This window comes from Echinops telfairi, unplaced genomic scaffold, assembly GCF_000313985.2.
Source record: "Echinops telfairi isolate 266 unplaced genomic scaffold, ASM31398v2 ScPeMD7_44;HRSCAF=162, whole genome shotgun sequence".
Lineage (NCBI taxonomy): Eukaryota > Metazoa > Chordata > Mammalia > Afrosoricida > Tenrecidae > Echinops > Echinops telfairi.
The window spans coordinates 3,598,785-3,622,613 of NW_022103942.1; positions in this window are offsets into that span (position 1 = coordinate 3,598,785).

A 23,829-nucleotide genomic window follows, 5' to 3' on the forward strand; every position below is an offset into this window, starting at 1 on the left:
ATAGTGATTCATATAATCGGTGATGTACATCTTTGTAATCTACATATAAAAATGGTGAAAATAGACTTCCATATTTAAAACTTGAATCTTAGAAATGATATAAATCAGTCTAAAATTAGTTAATGTAATATATTCTTGTAATGTGCAAAGATGTGCCAATGAAAATACTGCTATGAACCCACACCCACCCACCATCATCAAGTGAACTCCAACTCACAGAGAGCATATGTAAGATTTACAAGATTAAAATATTTATAGAAGCAGACAGTCTCATCTTTTACCCATGGAGCAGATGGTGGGTTTGTTAGATGCCCAACACCCAACCTACAGCTGCACCAGGACTTCTATGACCAAAGGATTTAATCTGGAGTCAAGGGTGAATTTACTGAAAGTACTGACTCTAGATTTGTATCCTCTAATGGTCTTGACGGTGATTTCAGAATTTACATAAAAGGAAAATATGCTTTCATAGAGCCAGATGGACCCAAACATAGCCCAAAGTTTGGCCACATAGTCAGAAATGTTAGGATTATTCTTGCAGTTATAGTCTCTTCTCCAAAATTTGAAGAATATTATGTTTATATGGTGGGTATAGTTTGTTTTCAGCTCAATCAGTTCCTATTTGAAATGAGCTGCACTAATGGGTCAGATGTGTGATAAATCAGATGCTTCCTGAGATATGAATTCCAAAGCAGCTGTGGAATTATTTTTTAGCATGAATCATTCATTTTTTAAATACACTGATAACACATGATCACTTTAGGGGAAAAAACAAAAATATATAGGTAAGCAGAAAGTATTAATGTCATTTCATATCCCATTATATAAAGCTAACCATTACCAACATTTCCAGATATATCTTTCTAGAAATATGTTAGTGTGTTTGTGAGAGAGATTAACTTTCTATTAAAAAGGAAACCATGCTATAGTGTTTTCTTACCTTTCACTAACAACTGTATGGCATGGATATATGGATATATTTCATGTTCAATAAATTTATTTAGGGCTATCTTTTCCCTTTTAATAGCTTCATAGTATTCTATTACTGGTATAAATGACTTGTTCAATAAATCTTTCCTTCATGGACATTTGGGTTATTTTATCATGTAAAATATAAACATTACTACTAAGAATGCATTTGCAAATTATTGTAAAGTCCTGTGTTAACATCACATTAAGAAAACAATTTCTATGGTGCCAATAATAAGAGTAAAGTGTCTAAGATTTTACCCTACTTTATAAACAAATAACTTATCTTCCTACAGTTTTATGGATGTTGGTAGGAGATATAAGAATCTTGGTCAGAGACAGAAATCAGTTTTACATTTACAGCCATAGAACTAGCCAAAGTGTCAGCAGTTTGTGTGTGCATGTGTGTGCCATTTTAAAAAGTTCAGATTAATATAATGTGATGAAAAGAAGGTTTTTCAACAAGAAAGAAATCCTGAGCTAAGGGTACTTTAATCTTTTATAATATGCGGTACCCATGCTGGCTCTTTGCTCTGGAGTGAGATAACTGTATCTTTCAAGGTTGTAAGAAAACATATCCCTTTGTGATGGAGGGATATAATATCTCTCTTCAGCTACACGACATTAAATCAAAACGTATTACTACAAAATCTAAGAAACCATTATTAAATAAAAATATCATTTAAAAAACTATAATTTTCTGACATACTATACATTTTGGTTTGCATAATTTAGAAGCGGTGTTTTCATCTTTCTATACAATCTGAAGATTTATATACCACATCAAAATATAATTTTGGTATACCCCTGAGGTTCAAATAATTTTACCTTTAAATTTTAAATGTTCTTTGACTTTGGGGAAGATAGGAAGTCTGAAGAGGAAAAATCAGGGCTATATAGATGGGGGGAAGTTTTCAAACAAAATTGTCACAGACAGCCTTTGATATCCTCACGGAAAAAATTCCTTGGTACAACTTTTATGGCCTTTTTTTCACGAAAGCAATTTTCAATTTTCTCCAAACTTCTTCATAATACCCCACCTCCAACCTGGTGATCCTCTTATATCCTTAAAAAATAATCCATCAAAATTTTCTTTGGATTAAAAAACAAAACAAACCAATCAATGCAAACAAACACACAAAAACCAACAATCATAACTTTCTGAGCTGACCTCTCTACCTTGAACATAACCTAACCAAGAGATTCCCTTAGTGGTCATTGTTTTGATTACACCTTGCTTTCTGGATCACATCGTTGATCCAAGATTTGGCCTTGGTTACCATTCATTCCACAAAAGCACTTTCAGTCACTTTGATCAAGCTTCAAAGAGTGATAGAAATATTATTTCTTTGATCTAACAAACCTGTGCACAACAGTTTTGCAGTACATCAAGCTAAACGTTTGTTCAAGACAAGATGCTAGCTTATAACTGACAACAGTGAACCATGTGGGATCCAAACTTCAGTAGATATTACTTCAATGGCAATTCCAGGGTCTTGTTCCACTAGTTTATGAACTTCTGCCAAAATTTCTTTATTTGTTGAGGTTGTCATTCTTTCATTTTAGTTAATCTTTGATATCTTCCTGACCTCCCTTATAATGCTTGATCTAGCTAAAAAGTGTTGTTTTATATGTAGAATTGATGTAAACTTGTTGCAAAGATTTGAGTTTTGTTAATTATTTGATATTAACTCAGACCTAATTCAGAATAATTTTTGTCCTTGACACAAAAACTACTATTTTTAATGCATCCCAGTGAGATTAAGGCAGGTGTATTGTTAAAGAACTTATCTGCATCCATTCATTGATTGTGAATACATGTTTATACAAATTGTATTTGGAATGAACTCATGCTGTCTAAACTGGAACCCTAAGAGTAATATATTTTGACTTGCCCTCATATAAACTGCGCTGAAAAGCTGCTGGAACAAAATGCAGTCACACTATAAAAAATATGCAAAGGATTGTCTCTCAATTGCATTATGAAATCAGGTTCATATACATTTTAAGTATTACCAAAACTGGCATATTTATATTTTATCTTAATTTCCAACCGTCCCCAAATTCCTTTTTATGTATGTTCTCAGATACTCTGGATTTTATTCAACCTTTTGAATTACAATTATTTTGACTGGGAGGAAATTCTACCTCATGTTTTACAATTTACCATTTACTTTCTTACTAGAGAGTTTAAATACATTTTCATGCTTATCTTTTGCATTTCTTCTATTGCTAATTTTCCTTCCATGTTATTTTCCACATTGATGAGTAAATTAATTCAATGGACTAATGGACCAGGAAACATTAGTCTCCATGACCTTGAAGCCAGAAGTAGATGCTGCATACCTATCCCTACCAACCTTTCTGAAAGGGATCACAATCGAAGGTGGGATAAAATATGACCCAAAACTCACAACCATAAAAAAGTGAGATTTACTGGTCTGTCAGAGACTCATGGAACCCATGAGATTATGGCCCTTAGACACACTTCAGGCCTGGAGCTGAACTTACTCCCACGGCTTATTTTTCTAGCCCCCAAAAAGACAGGTTTATAAGGTGAATAATAACACCAGGCAGTTACACACTCCTTAGTATAATCAATCATTTGAGACCAAAAGGTCAAAATTTGCCTTAGAACAAAGTTCAGAAGGCAAGAATGGTTAAGAAAGATGGAGGAATAGAATAGGAAACATGGGGTATAAATGGAATGAGGGTTTTCAATAAGTGATGTAAAACAAAAGGTGTAAGATTTGTTGAAAGGAAACTGGTTTGCTCTGTAAACTACCCAATTCATAATAAAGGTGTTTTTTCCCCTAAAGTTGATTTTTAGCTGAAGTCATTTGAAGCATGATTTGCACTCACAAAAACTTCTGACTATTCAGAAATTTTGACTTTTTTCCCTACAAACAGTTCTGTATTTAAAAACATTGAATGCTATGCAGTTTTCAAGTAATATGTACCAAAACCATTGCCAGTTTAAGTTCAAATGCCTATACCTCTTTGAAAATGTCAGCAATGCTTTTGCTTTTTTCCTGCAGTTTCAAGTTCCATGTGGTCAAATATCTTGTCATATCAGTAAGAATGTGAACTAATATTAACCACAGGCATTCAAAATATATACCACTTCAAAATTCTTTTAACTCCCCAAAATCCATGCTCAGTGAATTTCTTTAACAAATTTTATAATCTAGCCACCTGACAGAATTCCACAAAATTAAATAGCATATCACTTGTCACGTCTTCCAAATATCTCAGGAACTGGCTGTAGTTCGTAGCACAAATACAAAAAAGTCAGTCTTGATCACTTCTTCTTTCATGGGACTAGACTTTACAAAGGACAAATGTGCCCGATAAATGACAGGATGGAAACCATAGACTGAATCTGTACTTTTTCACTTGAGTCAACTGTCAAAATGTTCTCTTTTGTTGCCTTATCCATAGTAAATGAATCCAGCTCCTCTATGTATGGAACAAAACTTCAATTTATTTGTTGGTTGATGTTTAAATACTAGGTATGCCATAATACTGGGATTAAATATATATTTGCCAGCAATATCAGGACAGGGAAGTGAGAAAACTATGTATTTTTTAATAAATTGAACTGGGAAGAGCAGTTACCTGTATGGAAACTTTTGTATTCCTACCTCAAACTACATGAAAAATAATTAACATCCAGTGTTAATACATAGCATCAGTGTCAAAAGCAAATTTTAACATTATTCATTTGAACATGCACTTATAGATGAAATATCTCTTAATAGACATATAAATATTCTAATTATAAAATATTGATTATTTTGATTATATTAATGTTAATAACTTATTTTCATTAAAATATACATCAAATATAGTAAAAAAACAAAGAAAAAAACACTCACAGACCAACTCATTCCAATTCCAACATTCCAAGGGTTCTATCTATGTTTCCTAATATTTGAAAGTATTCATGTGTTTCAGACTGCAGTCACCGAAAGTAATTATTTTATTCCAGATACAGAATATGTAGATAATACAATTTGATTATCTAGGTTTTAAGGACTTGCTATTTCTACTACCTCTTAGTAGTGACCTTATCTAACCTTATATCTCTTACCAGGATCAATTCTTTGAGTGATGGTAGAAATGTAAAAATGAACAGTTTATATTATATGAGAATACCCATTTATTGGGAATTACCTCGTGATGAAACCCTCAAATTTAGAAAAACTAATAAGATTATTAATTTTCTTAATATTTGTGCTGTCAGTTCACTCGTTCTCTCCTTTCAAAACTGAAACTTGGGTAACTATACCTATCTTCACTTAATACAGAATACCTTTATAATAAAGTGTTATTATTAGTTGCTTTCTAATCAGTTTATACATATAGTACAACAGAGTAAAACAATGTCCAGTCTTCCCCCATCCTCATAAATTGTTGCTATGTTTGAGCCCATTGTTGTAACCACTGTGTCAATCCATCTCACTGAGGAATTTCTTCTCTTCCTCTTTTCTCTGACTCTTGTTTTCCAAGAGTACAGTCTCAGAAACCCATTGGGACAGTTCTACCCTGTCCTATAGGGTCACTATGCATTAAAATTGACTTGATGGCAGTGAATGAGTGATTTGCCAATCATGATATCTTTCTTGAGGAATTGGTTCTTTCAGCTAACACATTCAATGTACATGAGACAGAATTACATTATCCTCCCTTCTTGAGGAGCTGTCTGACTGTACTTCTTCCAAGACAGATGTGTTTGTTCTTCTTTCTTTATACCATTTATCATGATGTTATCTATTGTTCCAGATGTGAGGATTTTTATTTTCTTTACACTGAAGAATATATAATTCATAATGAAGACTACAGTCTTGATCTTCATCAGTAAATGCTTCAAGTCTTCTTAGCTTTCAGCAACAAGTTTGTCTAATCTGCATATTGTAGTTTCTTATGAATCTTCCTCCAAACTGACTGCTGAGTACTTCTTCATATGGCCCATCGTCTCATTGATTGCTCAGCATATGAACTGAATAAATATGAAGGAAAAATTCAACACTGACACGATGTTTTCTTGGTTTTAAACCATCTAGTAGTATCCTTTGTTCTATATGAAAGACTGCTCTTGGTGTATGTACAATAAATAGCCAACTTATTACAAAAGCCTTCCTACCTCAAGCTTATTTATTTTTCTGTATAATTAAGGCTTTATGCTCCGAAAGTTTCCATACTTACTTATTTCCCTTGTACTTTAAAGTTTTAAGACATTTTGTACAGAACTTAATTTTCCCCCCTCATGCCCTTTCAGTAGAATTTATGCGAAAGGAAACAAAAAAAGATGAAGGCAACTCATTGAGGATTGAGGAAAAGCCATTGTTGAACTATCCAAAGGAAAATTCCCCTATAACTCGGGGAAAAAAAACTTCATTTGAAAAGATAAGTGAAAGGTACAGGTGCACAATTGATGACAATAAAGGTTGGTGGCTTCAAGATTTTACTCACTGAATTTTTGGTGCTTTCCTCCAGGACACTAGCTCTGGGGATTGGAATTAGGAGACTCTCATATGTACTTGTATTAGACTCAATTATTGAAACTATAATTGAAAAAAATATTTTAAATGAGGTTAACTATGATGGTGCTACAAGCAAATGGTATTAGCTAAAATTATCAACTTCTTTCGCTTTCCATCTATTTTGTACATACTACTTGCCAGCTACAATTGAGTGCCAACTAGAATAGTTAGGACAAAGACTTTGAAGTTAAAACTGTGTTGATAATATGAAAAAGAATCTTATCACACTAAGTAATGAGGAGCATGACACAATGGAAGAAATACCTATATTTTGAAAAATAGCATAACTTTTTAGTTTTTATCATTTCTGTTCAGCACCTGTTCCTAGGTTGCTTCTGCCAGTTACATGGACAGAGATTCAAAGGTAGTCATTGAACCCAATGGATTGATTACATTTCAAAGAAGAACAATTTGTCAAATCAGACCAAAAAAATCCCGGTAAATATTCAGTGATTTCCAAGTATTGTCTGATCCCTATGAAAGGAATAAAATATAGTAAGAGTGAGAACAAAAGTGAAGTAGAAAGATGGGTTTAGATAATTAGCTAATTGGAAGGGAGGCGTTGATAAGATTATTAAGGCTTAATTTTAAAAGCTTATATTATGCTAATATTTAGTACAATGTATTCAATTAATTAAGAATACTAGAAAACCTCAGTGTATATCCAATGAAATCCTACATTAAATAGATGATATTTAGTGACAGACATTTTCTTCTAAACACTCAAAGAGAATGTGAATAGAATTAATGGGTATTTAGGGTCACAATGTGTTAAGCTTTGTCCTGTTTGTCAGTGTATTGCTGAAATTTCAGTCTTTAAGTGTTGATTACTCATTTTGCTATGTTTAAAGCGATTAATGTGAGAGTTGTTTACTGTTTTCTGTGATTATAAGTGGTAATTAGAGCATGTTTTATATTGCACTGGAGTTCTATTTTTAAATAGCTCATGAACAGAAAGAGCAGCTGAATTTGGATGTGGTTAGGGTTGTAGTTTGTGAAATGAGGTAATAGAGGTACACTCTTTCTATATTTAAAGTTTCTCACTATACCAATGTTTGATAAAATATCCTTTTTTATTAAATTAGTCAATGAGTTCCAAACATTCATCATTTTCTGTACACAATGATAGTACATATCTGTCAATATAAGCGCTTGACTTTTCCCACTCAAACCAAACCAAACTCACTGCCACTGAGCTCCCATGAGTAGCAACCCTAAATGACAGAGTAAAACTGCTTCTGTGGATTTTCAGAGATGGTTCTGGAGACTGTAAATCTTTGTGGGTGTAGAAAGCCTCATCTTTCTTCCATGGAGTGGCTAGAGATTTCCAGATGCTGACCTTGTGGTTAGTGGTCCAACACGTTTTTCAGTACACCACCAGGGCTCCATGTTACATGTCTCGATTGTGTTTTGTTCTCGATCTCCAGATACATGAAGTTAACAATTGTGCTAGTTCACTGCCTAGTAAAGTGAGAGACAAAGAAACATGATGACCAATATAATAGCATTCCGAGCAAAAAGACTAAAAATCAAAAAGTTCTGTATAATGAAGCAGATTTAGTGATGCTTTCAGATTTAAAATTTGTTTGTCTTGGTGATACTCAGAGATAAAAAGAGTGGTTTGTGTAACTAAAGAGAAACTAGTTTGACTCATGTAAAGATTTCTGACTAAGATAAGTATAAATTGTTTCCATTTTAATTACTGGATACAATTTTCATCTCATATACTTGTGGGTAGGAGCCCTCATGGTATAGTGGGTTACTTCTTGGGTTGCTAGCCGCAATTTTAGCAGATCAAATCCACCAGTTTCTCCTTTGGAGAAAGATGAGGATTCCAGTTACCATAAAGATTTATAGTCTTGTAAACCCAAATCAATGTGTTAGGCTGGGTTGACTAGAGAGAGGAATTCAGAGACACTCATGTATATATACAAAGGAGCTTTCTATAAAGAAGTATTCATACATCAAGAAAACATTCCAGCCCTGTCCAACTCAAGTCCAGAAGTCCGATACTAGTCCATAAATCCTTCCTCAGATTTGCACAGCCACAATCAATGATGCAGAATCCAGGAAATCACAAGCTAATAGATGCAAAGTCAGGTAGATCCAATGGCAGTGGCAGCATCTCCAGACAACAATCAGGGTCAGCCAACAGAAAGCTGAAGGCAGAAAGAGAAGAGGAGTTTCCCAGGACCCTCCTCAAGGAGTCACAATCAGGCTGTGTGACATGATTGGCAGGCTAACCTCCACGTTAGACTTTGATATCTATTTAAGTTGACATTAAATTATCACAGGCAATATGTTTTGCTCTGTCATCTATGCTTTTTGTGGAGGTTAGAAATAAGTAGACTTGATTATATACACTGAATTTCCTAAAAGCACTCATGCAATAAAATTTAAAAGATAAGCTAGAAAAGATATGTGGTTTAACAACACATATCCCTTGATTCAATTGAGGGAAGAAGTGCTTTATTAATGAAATTGTAATACCCAGTAAAGAAAATAAGTAAATGTAAGAAGTTCAATGGACTACTTCAGATTATATATTGAATAATACCAATACAACAATACTAATTCTTAACATTTATTAACAATCCCTGCACTAAGTATTTTGTCAGGTGCGTTATCCATTGCTTTTAGAATAATGCCACATTTTATCACATTAAATCCTTAAATTAACATGATAAAATAGGCATAACCATTATCTGAATTTTATATATAAGGAAAATGAGGCACATAAACACTGACTTGCCTAAGGTTGCATAGCTATTAGGTAGCAGAATAATCACAATAGATCTGAAAATGGCAGTGTGGTTATTTTCTAGAAATTATACATTAAAATAATGACAAAGAACCAGCTGATCTAGTTCCTTCCCAACGCTATTCAGGCTACAGATGGATTACCAATCTGTCTTTCTTTCATTTGAGCAATTTTTAAATAAATTTCAAATAAATCTCCTCTCCCAATTCTATGGATTTCCTCTCGTTCAAACAGACAGATGTCCAATTGGGCATGACTTCTGATAATTTCTGGGCATCTTAGTGATGGACTTCTTTAGTTAAAATAATAATCCCTAGGATATAACTAGTTTTTCATTTCTGAAATCTTTCTCAAAATATAAGGCAAAATTGTTTAGTATAGACTATTCATCATGGGTAGAATATACCTTACATAATAAGAAACAATAAGGCCAGTACTATGTCAAACAGAGATTTAAAGAAGAATGAAGAGCAGGGAAGTCAGAGCAAGATGGTGAGCAAGTAGCACATGTGGGAGAGACTCCCCAGATACCAGTGCAGAGAGGCCACAGAGAGGGATACCCTACATTTCCAGACTGCAAGATTCTCACCTGCCAATAGACTCCTCTTTGTCATGGACACTCAGCACTAGCCAGAGGAGTGTTGATTCCCAACTGTCCCAAATAATTCTCCCAGTCCTGGAGCTAGTAGCTAGGGTGGCTGTTCAGCCGAGCTGCAGGTACATAACTCTGCATGACCAGCCTTGGACAGATATAAGCACCAAGTAGGCTTGACTCTAGCCCCAAGTCAAAAGAGCTCTGATCTGATACCCTTGCAGCTTTACCTCCCCATTAACAGGGACAGCACAGCCTATAGAGCCACATGGGGATAATTCTAGAGGGCAGCCTGGAATGCGCATAAAGAGTGAATAAACTAACTCTCCACATAAGCCTGGTTGTGGGCAAGACTAATCCCCCAGCCCTGAGGAACAGCTCTGCATGGACCCAATCTAAGGCATCCCAAAGCATGGTCATTTGCAGGCTTTTTTCCCCCAAAACCATTTTATTGTGAGTCAATACAGATATCATATCATTCCATAGTTCAATCACATCAAGCAATATTGTACAATTGCTACCATAATCAGTTTCAGCACATTTCTTCCCTGTTGAACTCCTTTCCCTATTGAGCTCACTTTACCCCCATGAACAACCATATACTGCCCAGAAACTCTTATTCTACTTGCTGTCCCTATAGGTTAATCTATCCTGGGTTTCATATACTAAAAACAGAAAAAACATATAACAAAAATTCAAGAGGGTCACCCCCGATGAAAAAACACATCTGAGACAAACCCCAAGAGGGTCACCCCTGATGAAAAAATACATCTGAGACAAACCCCTATATTAACAAACAAAAATATAGAAAATATCGATAACCAGATCAGGCCTAACGTGCATCAGAGGGTTATCAACAAACAACGTTTCAAGATTTCAAGTCAGGTTTCTTATTTTGATCTTCTATTGTCATCTCTCCAATGCACTCTATTTAGTAACCACTTTCCTCCCATCCCTCTATTATGGATAGAGGGAAATCACTGGAAGTTTATTTTCGGTGCAGATCCCACAAATATATCTTGGGCTCCCACAGTCATCCATTGCCTTCCACAAACCAAATTTTCACAATTTAGGCACTGATATTATTCCCTCCGTTGACTTCAGATTATATGATTTATAATCCTTCTATCACTGATGGTGGTGTGTTTCTTCCATGCGGACTTAGCTGACATCTCACTTATATGGATACTTGTTTGTAAACAAGCCTTTAAGACCCCAGACACTATTATATCTGATAACCGGGCACCATCTAATTTCTTCACCATATTTTGCACCCGTATACTCTGTGTTCCCTTCCTGAGGGGGAAAATTGAACAGGGCCATGATGTAAGAATTAAATTTTTTAAAATCATTTTACTGGGGGTTTGTACAACTCATATCACAATCCATATATACATCCATTGTGTCAAACACATCTGTACATTTGTTGCCCTCATCATTCTCAAAACATTTTCTTTCTATTTGAGTCCTTGTTATCAGCTCCTCATTTTTCCCTCCCTCCCTGTCCCCTCTCCCTCATGAACCCTTGATAATTTATAAATCATTATTATTTTATCATATCTTAAACTGCCCGATGTCTCCCTTCACTCACTTTTCTGTTGTCCATTCCCCAGGGAGGAGGTTATATGTAGATCCTTTTAATCGATCCCCCCTTTCTACCCCACCTTCCCTCCACCCTCCCAGTATCGCCACTCTCACCACTGGCCCTGAAGAGATCATCTGTCCTGGATTCTCTGTGTTTCCATTTCCTATCTGTACCAGTGCACATCCTCTGGTCTAGCCAGATTTGTAAGGAAGAATTGGGATCATGATTGTGGGGGGGTGGGGGAGGGGAAGCATTTAAGAACTAGCGGAAAGTTGTGTGTTCCATTGATGCTACACTGCACCCTGACTGGCTCATCTCCTCCCTGCAACCTCTCTGCAAATGCATGTCCAGTTGCCTACACATGAACCTTGGGTCCCCAATCTGCACTCACCCTCATTCACAATGATATGCTTTTTTATTCTTTGATGCCTGATACCTGATCCCTTCAACACCTCGTGATCACACAGGCAGGTGTGCTTCTTCCATGTGTGCTTTGCTGCTTCTGGCCTAGATGGCTGCTTGGTTACCTTCAAGCTTTTAAGACCCCAGATGCTATATTTCTTGATAGCAGGGCACCATCAGCCTTCTTAACCACACTTGCTTATGCACACATTTGTCTTTAGCATTCGTATGGGGAAGGTGAGCACACAATGATAAGATTTTTTTTGTTCTTTGATGTCTGATACCTGATCCCTTCAACACCTCATGATCACACAGGCTGGTGTGCTTCTTCCATGTGGGCTTTGTTGCTTCTAGAACAAATTGTTTTTAAAATTTGAAATAGCGTTTAGTGCAATCCTAAAACCCATTCTTGGATCTATGGTTCTTTTACAATGTACTCATTTTTATTATTATGTAGCATTCCATTGTATGATATTTCACATTTCATTTAACTTCTTTTGTTTGCAGAGAGCACACACCTGGTCCATTATCAAGGTATTAGCATAGCACAGAGGGACCCCATGGAAGAAAAGATATATCAAGGGGCAGTTTTGCACCAATGAAATGCACAACACTTCTCTAGTTCTTTAATCATTCCTCCCTTCACTACTATGATATCACTCCTACTTCGCAAATACTGCAAGACCGATGTATATACATCAGTAGAGAAGAGTGCTTCTAAAATACGGAAAGACAACCCCCTCAGAAACAGTAATGATCGTAATGATTCCAGGAGGGTAAGGGAAGGGAAGAGGGAGGAAGCGGGGAATGGGGAATGGATAGCAATGATGGAAGAATAGCCTGCCTTGATGGGGACAAACACTAGGATAGTAGGTGTAGGAATAGAACGTGTGGTGTAAGATATGAAAAAATAATAATAGCAATACTTACTATATTAATGGTTTGTGAGAGTTGCAGGTTGGGAAAGGGAGGGGATAAAGGGAATCTAATAACAAAGGGCTCAAGATAATGTTTTGAAATTGTTAATGGCAACATTTGTATATGTTCACTCGATATAATGTGTGCATATATTGTTATAATATATGTACACACCCTAATAAAATAAAATTGACAATTCCACCCCTCAAAAAAAGTATTAGCATACAACACAAGTAGAAACTGCAACAGTAGTTTACAATGCACCTGCAGGGAGTTTGGGCATGAGACAAAGACTAAGAGCCTCAGGTCCCAGAAGCTGCTTCCAGCTGAAATCTAGACAGGCCTTGAAATTAGGACGCTATCCCATGAGACCAACCTTTGGTCAGCATCCCAAGCCACTCAGATAATCTGCTTTCTGGATAGGTTATTTCTTTATTCCTGCCTTCTAGGCAACCTAGGTAGGTGGCAGTTCTAGACCCTCCTCCCCCACCATGGTCACCTCCATCATGTGAAAAGAGCTAACTCTGTCCCCTCTGACCTGATCCACCAGAGGTCTGTTCCTTTAAGATAATTCAGGGGTTCCCAAACTATGGCCCATGGGCCACATGTGGCCCGCCAAGGACATTTATCTGGACTGCCTGGTGTTTTTGACCCGTTTTGTTTTTTACTTCAAAATAAGATATGTTCATAGTTTTTTTTTTTAAACTATAGTCCGGCCCTCCAAAAGGTCTGAGGGACAGTGAATTGGCCCCCTGTTTAAAAAGTTTGAGGACCCCTGAAATTTCTAAATCATAAGAATACAGGACCTTTAGCCATATCAGACACCAAAAGATTTCACCTAGTTTTGATTTCAAACCTACCCTGACATCTGAAAAGAACAAAGTGGAGTAAAACAATTCAATGTCCACAGACACTGTCCACAACAGTTCAAAAGACATCTGCTCCACACTGTCCTGGTTTTCCCCCAGGAAAAAAGGTCTAGACCACACTGTTCTTTTCTTGGTATTATTCTTGCTCTGTGTTCCATCATTCTATACCTCCCCCCACTTTAAATACAGGTAGGCACGATTTTTATAGTTAATCCTTAATTGGAGATTACATATCTGTTGGTATACGTAATGACAGAAAAAATATTATTACTTGACTTTTTAAATTTCAATTCACTTTGTTTTCTAGTCCCTCAAAAGAATCATCAATACACAAATTAGCACAAACATCAGAGATAAAAAGTCCTGGGAAAAGCTTAGAGCCCAAACAAACATGCATTAGCAGCTTTTCCGAATCTTACTCTAGTATTATTTTGTTTATTTTTATTTTTCAAAGTTTTGTCTATTGCCCTTATTTAATTTGAATATCTAAACTTTTATTTCGTATTTTTTTCTAATCATTTTATTAGGGGCTCATACAACTCTTCTCACAATCCATACATACATCAATTGTGTAAAGCGCATTTGTACATCCATTGCCCTCATCATTCTCAAAACATTTCTTCTCCACTTAAGCCCCTGGCATTAGGTCCTACTTTTTCCCCTCCCTCCCTGCTCCCCCCTCCTTCACGAGCCCTTGATAATTTATAAATTATTATTTTGTCATATCTTGCCCTGTCTGACGTCTCCCTTCACCCACTTTTCTGTTGTGTTTCCCCCAGGGAGGAGGTCACATATAGTTCCTTGTAATCGGTTCCCTCTTTCCAACCCACTCTCCCTCTACCCTCCCAGTATCACCACCCACACCACTGGTCCTGAAGGGATCATCCGCCCTGGATTCCCTGGATTTCCAGTTCCTATCTGTACCAATGTACATCCTCTGGTCTAGCCAGACTTGCAAGGTAGAATTCGGATCATGATAGTGGGAGCGGGGAGGAAACATTTAGGAACTAGAGGAAAGTTGTATTTTTCATCATATTTTTTAACCTATGGTTTCTTTCTCATTTGTTTCTCCCCATTAATACTTATCTGTCCCTCTGATGTTCGTAAAACCAAAAGACTACTCTTATATATTTCTTTATTTCTTTCCTCTCTCAAATACTATTACCAATTCCTCTTATATTGCAAAACAAGGTATTTTGGGTCTAATTTCATTTCATTTAACCTACCAGTTAACAATATCTGACCCATCCCTTTTTTGTTTCCTTTTTCCATTCTTTCTCCTTCTTCTATCACTTCCTCTTCCACTTCATCATCTCCCCCAAACATTTAACCTAACATTCTCCCACATACACTTAATATAAAATGTCTACCACCCCTCTACTGAACAGCCTAACAGAGTTTAATGTTCAACTACTCATACATAATCCCACTTCCGTAACACCTATAAAAGGAAAGAACAGAAGATACCCAGTCACACAAAAGAAGCCAAGAGAAACAGTCACAAAGAACAAAGCATCAATCTGACTTAAATGAAATGTTTTAAATTGACAGGATATTAAATTATAAGAAGAACTTAAAAGAATGATGATATCCCTCATAAAACAGATGAAAAAAATAGTCTGAGAGGAAAAATGAAAAAAGTAGAAATGCTAGAAACTCCACTACATGCCTTGCAAGAAAAACTCCAAACAGAAACATAAAAGTCAAACACTGTGATAGCAAAATTATACAATATTATAAAAGAATAGATTAATTAAAGAGGTGGAGACCCAAATTAGTGACCTTGAAGACAAATCTATAGTCTCTAATCTAAAAGAAGAACAAATAATCAAAAATGAAAAAGAAAATAATCAAAAATGCAAGAAAAGCTTGAGAGCAATTGGGAATACAATTAAGAGGAACAACCTATGTCTTATAATGATTACAGAAGATGAAAAAACAAATATATCCACACAGAGAATAGTCCAAGAATGCTTGCAAGAAAACTTTCCTTAATGCCTAAAGGATAAAAACATAATTATTTGGAAAGCTGAAAGAAACACAATCAGGAGAGATCCCAAATGAAAAACTACCGGCTGATTGTGATAAAGATATCTAGCATCAATGACAAGGAAACAATTCTAAGAACAGCTAGAGAAATAAGAAAAAATTCAAACAAAAAATTGGCAATTAGAATAACTTCAAATTTCTCAGCAGATATGGTACAGGAAAAAGACAATGGAATGATGTATATAGAGTCTGGAATAAAAAATATTCAGTCAACCTAGAATCTTGTACCCAGCAAAAATATCACTCAAATATGATGGAGAAATAAAAGTACTCCAAGACAAGGAGAAATTAAAATAATTCATAAAAACAAAACCACCACAACAAGAGTACTCAGTGAAGTACATGGTCAAAAAGTCAACAAGAACACAAACACTTGAAACCAACATAGAAGAGATTTCTTCACAAAAATCAACACACAGAAAGCAATATCCAAAGCAATGAAGTAATACAGAAAGAAAAAAGAAAGCAAATGCAACACACATACACACTCAAATGCAACATGCACAAATGACAGTAACAAACACATATATATCAATAATCTCACAGAATTTTAATGGACTAAGTGCACTGTGAAAGAGACATAGAGTAGGATAATGTGTAAGAAAGCAAAATCCATCAAAATTCTGGCTACTATATACATGCCTAAAAATCAGAGATATGAACAGATATGAACAGCCGAAAAATCAGAGGCTAGACAAAAACATACCAAGCAAGCAGCCAGCAAAAGAAAGCTGGGTGGCAACATTAATCTTAGAGAAAAGACTTCAATGCAAACAACATAATCAGAGGCAAGAATGGACATTACATAGTGATAAAGGAAAGAATAGCCAAAGAAGACATAATTAAAATAAACTTATCTGCACCCAACGAGAAACCCTTAAAATACATCAATCTCAAAGAATTGAAAGAGAATACAGACAGCTCAACAACAATAACAGGAGACTTCAATCCATCACTCTCTAGGAAATACAGAACATCAAGAAAACACTCCATAAATACACCGAAAAGCAAAACAACACAGTCAACAAAATTGATCTCATAGACATATACACAATGCTCCAATCAGCAAAAGCACAGTGTACATTCTTATTCAACACACATGGAAATTTCTAGGACAGACTACATTTTAGGCCACAAAACATGCCTCAACAAATTACCAAAAAAAATTGAGAGCCAAAACATATCTTCTCAGACGACAACACTATAATATTAGAAATCAACAATAAAATGAAGAAACAAAGAAAAATTTATGGGGATTGAAGAATATAATACTTAAAAATTATTAGTCAATAAGGCAAATAAATTAGGAAATTAAACAATTCCTTGAGACAAATGAGAATGATAACAGAACATATCAAAACATTTGGGACAGAGCAAACCAGTAATTAGAGAAACATATATTGTAACCAACACACATATGTAAAAAGAAGAAAAAATACAAAATCTATACCCTAACAAAATACCTTCCAGGACCAGAACAAGGACAACAACATAAACCCTCCAATAAAAGAAATCTTAAGGTTCAAACATAAATAAATGATATGGGGGAATAGTAGAAACAAGCAACAAGAAAATAATCTGTTCTTTCTTCTGTATATGAAACCCAGATTGATGAGCCTATAGAGATAACAATAGAATAAGAGTTCCTTTGGGGTACAGCGGGTGATAGAGGTAAAGGGGAGTTGTTATCAAGGAGTTCAAGAAAAAAGGGAATATTTTGAAACTGATCGTGAAAGCAATTGTACAATACTACTGTATGTGATTGAACTATGGAATGATATGTTATCAGTATTAACTCCCCATAAAATAGTTTTGAAAAAAAAAGGAAAAAAAAAAAAGAATTATAGCCTTTGAAAACTAGTGGGCAATTCAACTTGATTCTATGCCAGACAGCTATGATTTGGAATCAGCTCTATTGCAACAAGTTTTTATTTTTGTTTTTGATTACTTTCGGCTTGCTATGAGTTAGAATCTGGGTAATGTCAATAAATGTGGATTTCTGTGTTTATTATAAACAACAAAGTTGTGTTGCTTCAGCGGGCATTCTGGAACTATTTTCCTTGAGTAATCAAAATGCCTTCTGTGATCAGTACAAACTATGCACATTGAATATGCAAAGCTGGTCTCTCAGTTTTATCAGGAACCCAAAATAACCCATAAGAAGAGGTTTAAGACATTAGGTTTCAATTGCTAAAGTTGATTATGAACATTGGTTTTAGATTTATATCAAGATGGTTCAAATCCTGACTTTGCTATTCACTCATTATTTGACTTCCCATAAAGATTCACCTTCTTGATTTATAAATGGAAGATAGAAATATTATCTACCTCAAAGACGAGTAAAATCCGAATGAAATAAAATATGTATGGACCACAAAACAAAGTTCCCTATTTATTTTTTACATGGTCAAATATCTGCTGAATAAACACATAAATGAATAAACAGCAAAAAAAGAAGTTGGTACTTTTAAAGGATTAACAAAATAGGCAGACCACTGGAAAATGAATAAAATAAAAAATGGAAGGAACAGAAAGAGAAAAAAAGGATGGCATTACAAGAGATAAAAAAAGAACACACTACGATGAAAACCTGTATCAAAATAAACTCAACAATCTAGCAGAATGGAAAGACACCTAGAAATGCCTCTCTCACTCAAATTAATGCAAACGGATATTGAAAACATCAGCAGACCGATAACATGGTGGTGTTCATTAGGAAAATACCAACCAAGAAAAGCCCAGGGCCAGATGGTTTCACAGGGGAATTCTACCAAATATCCATTGAAAAGCTGTCACCAATCCTACACAGACTATTCCAGAAAATAGAAACAGACAAAAAAAAACACAACCTCTCAAACTCATTCTATGAAACTAGAATAACACTGATACTAAATCCAAGCAAAGACCCTACAATAATAGAAAGTTATAGACCAATATCCCTCATGAACATGGATGTTAAAATCCTGAACAAAATTCTGGCCTATAGAATTAAACATCACACACACACACACACACACACACACACCATAACCTAGTGGGATTAATTTCAGGGATGCAGAAATCTTCAACATTTGAAAAAAATCAATGTAGTTCACCACATAAATAAGGCACAGATAAAAATGACATGATCACATCAATAGATACAGGAAATGCATTTGGCAATATCCAAAACTCATTTCAATCAAAATGCTAAAAAAAAATACTAGAAGGGAAATTCCTCAATATAATAAAAGACATGTGAAAAACCAACAGGTAACATTATTCTCAATGGGGGAAAATGAAAAACATTTCCAGTGAACATATAGATCTGAAAAAGATGTCCCCTATCACCACTCTTATTCAACATTGTGCTTGAAGGCTTATCTAGAGCCACCAGAAAACAAAAGGAAATCAGGTAAATACAAATAGGCAAAAAAGAAGTGAAACTACCACTATTTGAAGATGATATGATCCTATATATAGAAAACCAAAACATCTCCACAAAACGCTTACTGGAAACAATTGATAGACTAGGCAAGGTAGTAGAATATAAAAGTAACAACCAGCAGGCATTCAGATTCCTGTATACCAGTGAAGAGAGATACGAAAAAGACATTAAAAACCAATACCATTTACAATAGCCACACAAAAGATAAAATACTTAGGAATACATTTAACTAATGAAACAAAAGATCTATATAAAAAAACTACAGAACATTACTACAAGAAACCAAAAAAGACCTAAATAAACGGAAGAATATCCTGTGCTCATGAATTGGCAGATTTAATATTGTCAATATTACCAAACATATCTGCAGATACAACAGAATCTCAATCCAAATCCCAAATACATTCTTTAAAGAAATGGAAAAACTAATCACCAATTTCATACAGGTAGGCAAAAGAGCCAGGATAAATAAAACTTCTACAGAACACCTGAGTAGGAGGCCTTGCACTACCTGACCTAACACTACTACAGAGCCACAGTACTCAAAACATTCAGATACTGGTAAAACAAGAGATAATAAAGACCAATGGATCAGATAAGAAAATCTAGACAGAAATTCATCAGCCTACAGGCAACTAATATTTGACAAAGGATCTAGAAAGATCCATATGGTGTTGAACAACCTGGATTTCCATATGCAGAAAAATGAAAGAGGATTCATATATCTCCCCATACACAAAAAGGAAATCAAGATGTATTAAAAGACCTTAAAAGTAGCCCCTGAGCTATCAGGATCATCAATGAGAAAATAGGAACCAATTTAAGGGCCTATTGCTGGACATACATAGATTACCATGTATAATAAAGGAAACAAACACACTGGAAGACAAAATAGATGACCAGGACATGCTGTAATTACATTACTTATGCACATCAAAAGACTTCATCAAAAGAGTAACGAGAGCCCCCAGATTGGGAAATGTTTTTTCACCAATAACCCACTGGTAAAATTACCAATTTTAGTGTAATTACCATAATCTACAGAACTCTATGAGAGCTGAGTAAGAAAATAACAGTCCAGTTAAGAAGTCACAAAAATACATGAACACACAGATAACCAAAATAAAGTACAAATAGCTAACAAATACATGAAAAATTTCTCATGATAATTAGTCACTAGGGAGATGCAAATTAAAACCACAATGAGATACCACCTTATACCCACAATGCTAGCTATTTCAAAAAAACATAAAACAATATACGCTGAAGAGGCTGTGAAGAGAATGGAACTCATACATACTGTTGGTGGCCTTTTAAATGCATGCAATTCCTATGGAAAACTATGTGGTGATACTTAGAGCAACTAGGAATTGAAATCCCATATGATCCAGAAATACCACTATTAGTCATATACCCCAAAGAAATAAGAGACACAACTCGAGTGGATGCGTACTCTCACATGTTCATAGCAGCACAGTTCACAATAACAAGAAACTTGAAACAACCCAAATGCCCAACAGGGAAAGAATGGAAAAAAGAAACTATGGTACAGACACAATATAATACTATGCATCTCTGAAAAACAGTGATGAAAGCATGAAGCAACACATGGTATGGAAAGACCTGAAAAATGTTATGCTGAGTGGTTAGTCAATTACAAAAGGACAGATATTGTATGAGTCTACTACTATTAGGAGCAACATCAATTAAACAAATTTTAAAGACCCATTCCCAAATAAAGGGGTAGAAAACCTGCCCAAATATGTGTACTTCATAATAACCAACTCAAAAGAGGAGACCTCACATTGGCTGGGGTCACTTCTTCAACAAAGGGCAAAAGTGATAATGTTATCCACTTGATACTACTGAGACAAAGCTGGGACAAATCAGCAGTGCCTCCACAGGAATGAGAGGAGAAGCTTACTGGAAAATCAAGTTAAGACCAGGGGAGGGGAGCTTCTACATTTCAGAGGAGGAATTGATATTTTTTTTTTGGTGGGTAGGGTAAATGGGGAAGAACAACCTCACGTCAGGAAGGGATGTTAAACAATAATTGTAGGGAACCTAAAGGGAGATTAAACCTGGTTCTATGTTCTTAGGTAGAAACGCAGGATACTCAACCAAGGTTGAGTAGAAACTTTGGACAAAGCACTGTGATGACCTTAGACATTGGCCCGACAAGGACCATGGCATCTCCCAAGGGCCACACCAGAAGGACTTGGCATGGGAGTCCAACTAAATGAAATGGGCCCTACATCAATCCTACCTGTAGCCTTGGACTTGACTGAAATTCCCTGATGTGAGAGTAAGCAAATAAAGGATGCTTCCCCCCATGAGGGTGGCCATGGTAGCCATTGGACCTTGACTGGGACCACTGTATTAGTCGATTTTCAATGAAAGGGGACCCAGAACCACCATATAGTTAGTACCTCAATGCTCTCCTTATATTTATATGACAGGTGTTAAACTGATAGCCAAGGATCTGCCCTTATAAGAAATGGCACAGATAATTTTTCCTTAGCATCGAATGCCTGTGCTCAATGAAACAGAGCTCAGTCAATTAAGAAAGCAACCTGTTCAAGGCAACAACTCATGGATTTCAGCTTGCAATTGAACTAATCTCGCATAAACTCCTCATATCAACAGTACATTACATTATATGTCACTGGATACATTTTTGATATAATAATCGCCTTATACCCTAGGAGGATGAATGACAATGTTTTTCTTTTTTCTTTCTTTATTTGTGGTTATTCTTTTTCTTGTTGTTTTTTGTTTTTGTCATGATATCACCGACAAAATAAACAGTAGTCATTCATAACCAGTGGACCAGCAGATGGATTCTGCGCCCCAATCCAAGAACAGGTAGTTCTTATAACATGGCCCTGCTATATACTTCCCATCATGAAGAGATCACTCAAGATAATGGATCTACACCAAAGTGTGGTGAATAAAGCTGATGGTGCCCAGCTATAAATTGGAATATGATCTGGGGCCTTAAATGCTTACATTCAACCAAGCAGCCATCTAAGTGAGGCTTCAACTAATTCCACATGGAAGAAGCACATCAACCCGTGTGATCCAAATATGACAATAACAAAATCCAAATATGATGAATGGTAAAGTATCAAAGCTTAAATTGTGAACACACAATTTGTAAAAGGCCATAGAGGATGGTGGGAACCCAAAATCCATCTGCAGAATGTCTAGTCATATTAAGCCTCTGGAAAATACCCTATAGCCACAGAAGGTGAACTTAAAAATCTTTACCATCTGGCAGAGATTATTGTAAACTTGATTGTGGTGGATTGAACATTGGTATAATATGATATTTGGTCAGTTGACTTTCTTCTTGACCCAACCTGAAATTGTTCTAGGTTCAAATATCCCTTGCTTGTTCCATGACAGAAATTTCTTAGCTGGCTTTTAAAATATTGTTGGTGGTCTTTTTGTTTTCTTACTCTTTTTAAAATAATTATTATTGCTGTTGTCATTGTTGTTTTTATTGTTTCTGTTAGGCTTCCCACCATAGAAAGCCCAGAAGGAGTAGATGTACAGAGACAATAACGGATGCAATGTTATATTGAGAATGGGAATGGGGAGGCTGAGGGGCACTGGGGAGTGGCACTGGGAATACAGGAGGGGGAGGGAGCACTAGAATTGATTGCAATAATCTATATCTTTAAAAAAACAATTTAATTATAGAAAGGTATGATATGTGAATATTATATCAAGACAAATATTTCATAATAATAAAAATGAAACCAAATTTCACCAATGGTTACCATTGGTTAAGAGTATTGAGTTTATGCTAATGGATGAGGTATAATATGGAAAAGATTATCAACAATGGTTGTACAATATGAAGACTATAATCAATGGCACTAAATTATGCATATAGAAGTTTTTGAATTGGAAAATGATTTGTTGTGTATATTTTTGCCACAATTAAAAAATAATCACATGATAACCATGTGGACAAGGAAGAAGAGAATGTTCCAAAATTGATGGTGGTGATGATTGTACATTTCTTGATAAAATTGAACTATTGAATTGTATTATATATGGATGAAGTGCCAATAAACTTTTAAAAAAGAATGAAGAATAAACTGTCTTTGGAGTAGAAACTATTTTCATCATCAAATAATTATTTGGCGATGTGAATCGTGTTAAAATTAAAATAACAGACTATGGAAACAAAGAAACCATATCTAAATGTCAAAAACAGCCTTTTGCAAATTCCAAGTAATCAAAGTTCTTATACGAATTTAAAATATTATTTTTCTCCTAAAGATATTCTGTGACCACCATTCTCATAGTCCCTCTAACCTATTCCACTGCTAGTAGTTAAATACAATCATTCTGATTTTTTTCACTAAAATATTTTGACGGCTAATAAAAAATTGAAAGCTTCATTATTGTTACTTCAAATTTTAACCAAATATTATTTTACAAGGGCTCAAGTATTCTAATCAAGCTCTTGATATATTTTTATACAGTAAATAACAGAGACAAAATGTGGCTCTGATAGCATCTTAATCCCACAGTGGTTTAAATCAACAATTGCTACCATTTTGAAATCTATGATCTAGACTATTTCAGCAATAGCACTTTCATTTGAAACCCCTTGATATTTAAGAAAATTGCTTCAATCACTTCCCATATTTCCTTTCCTTACACCCTCAGGTTATTTTTCGTAAGCCTTCAGAAG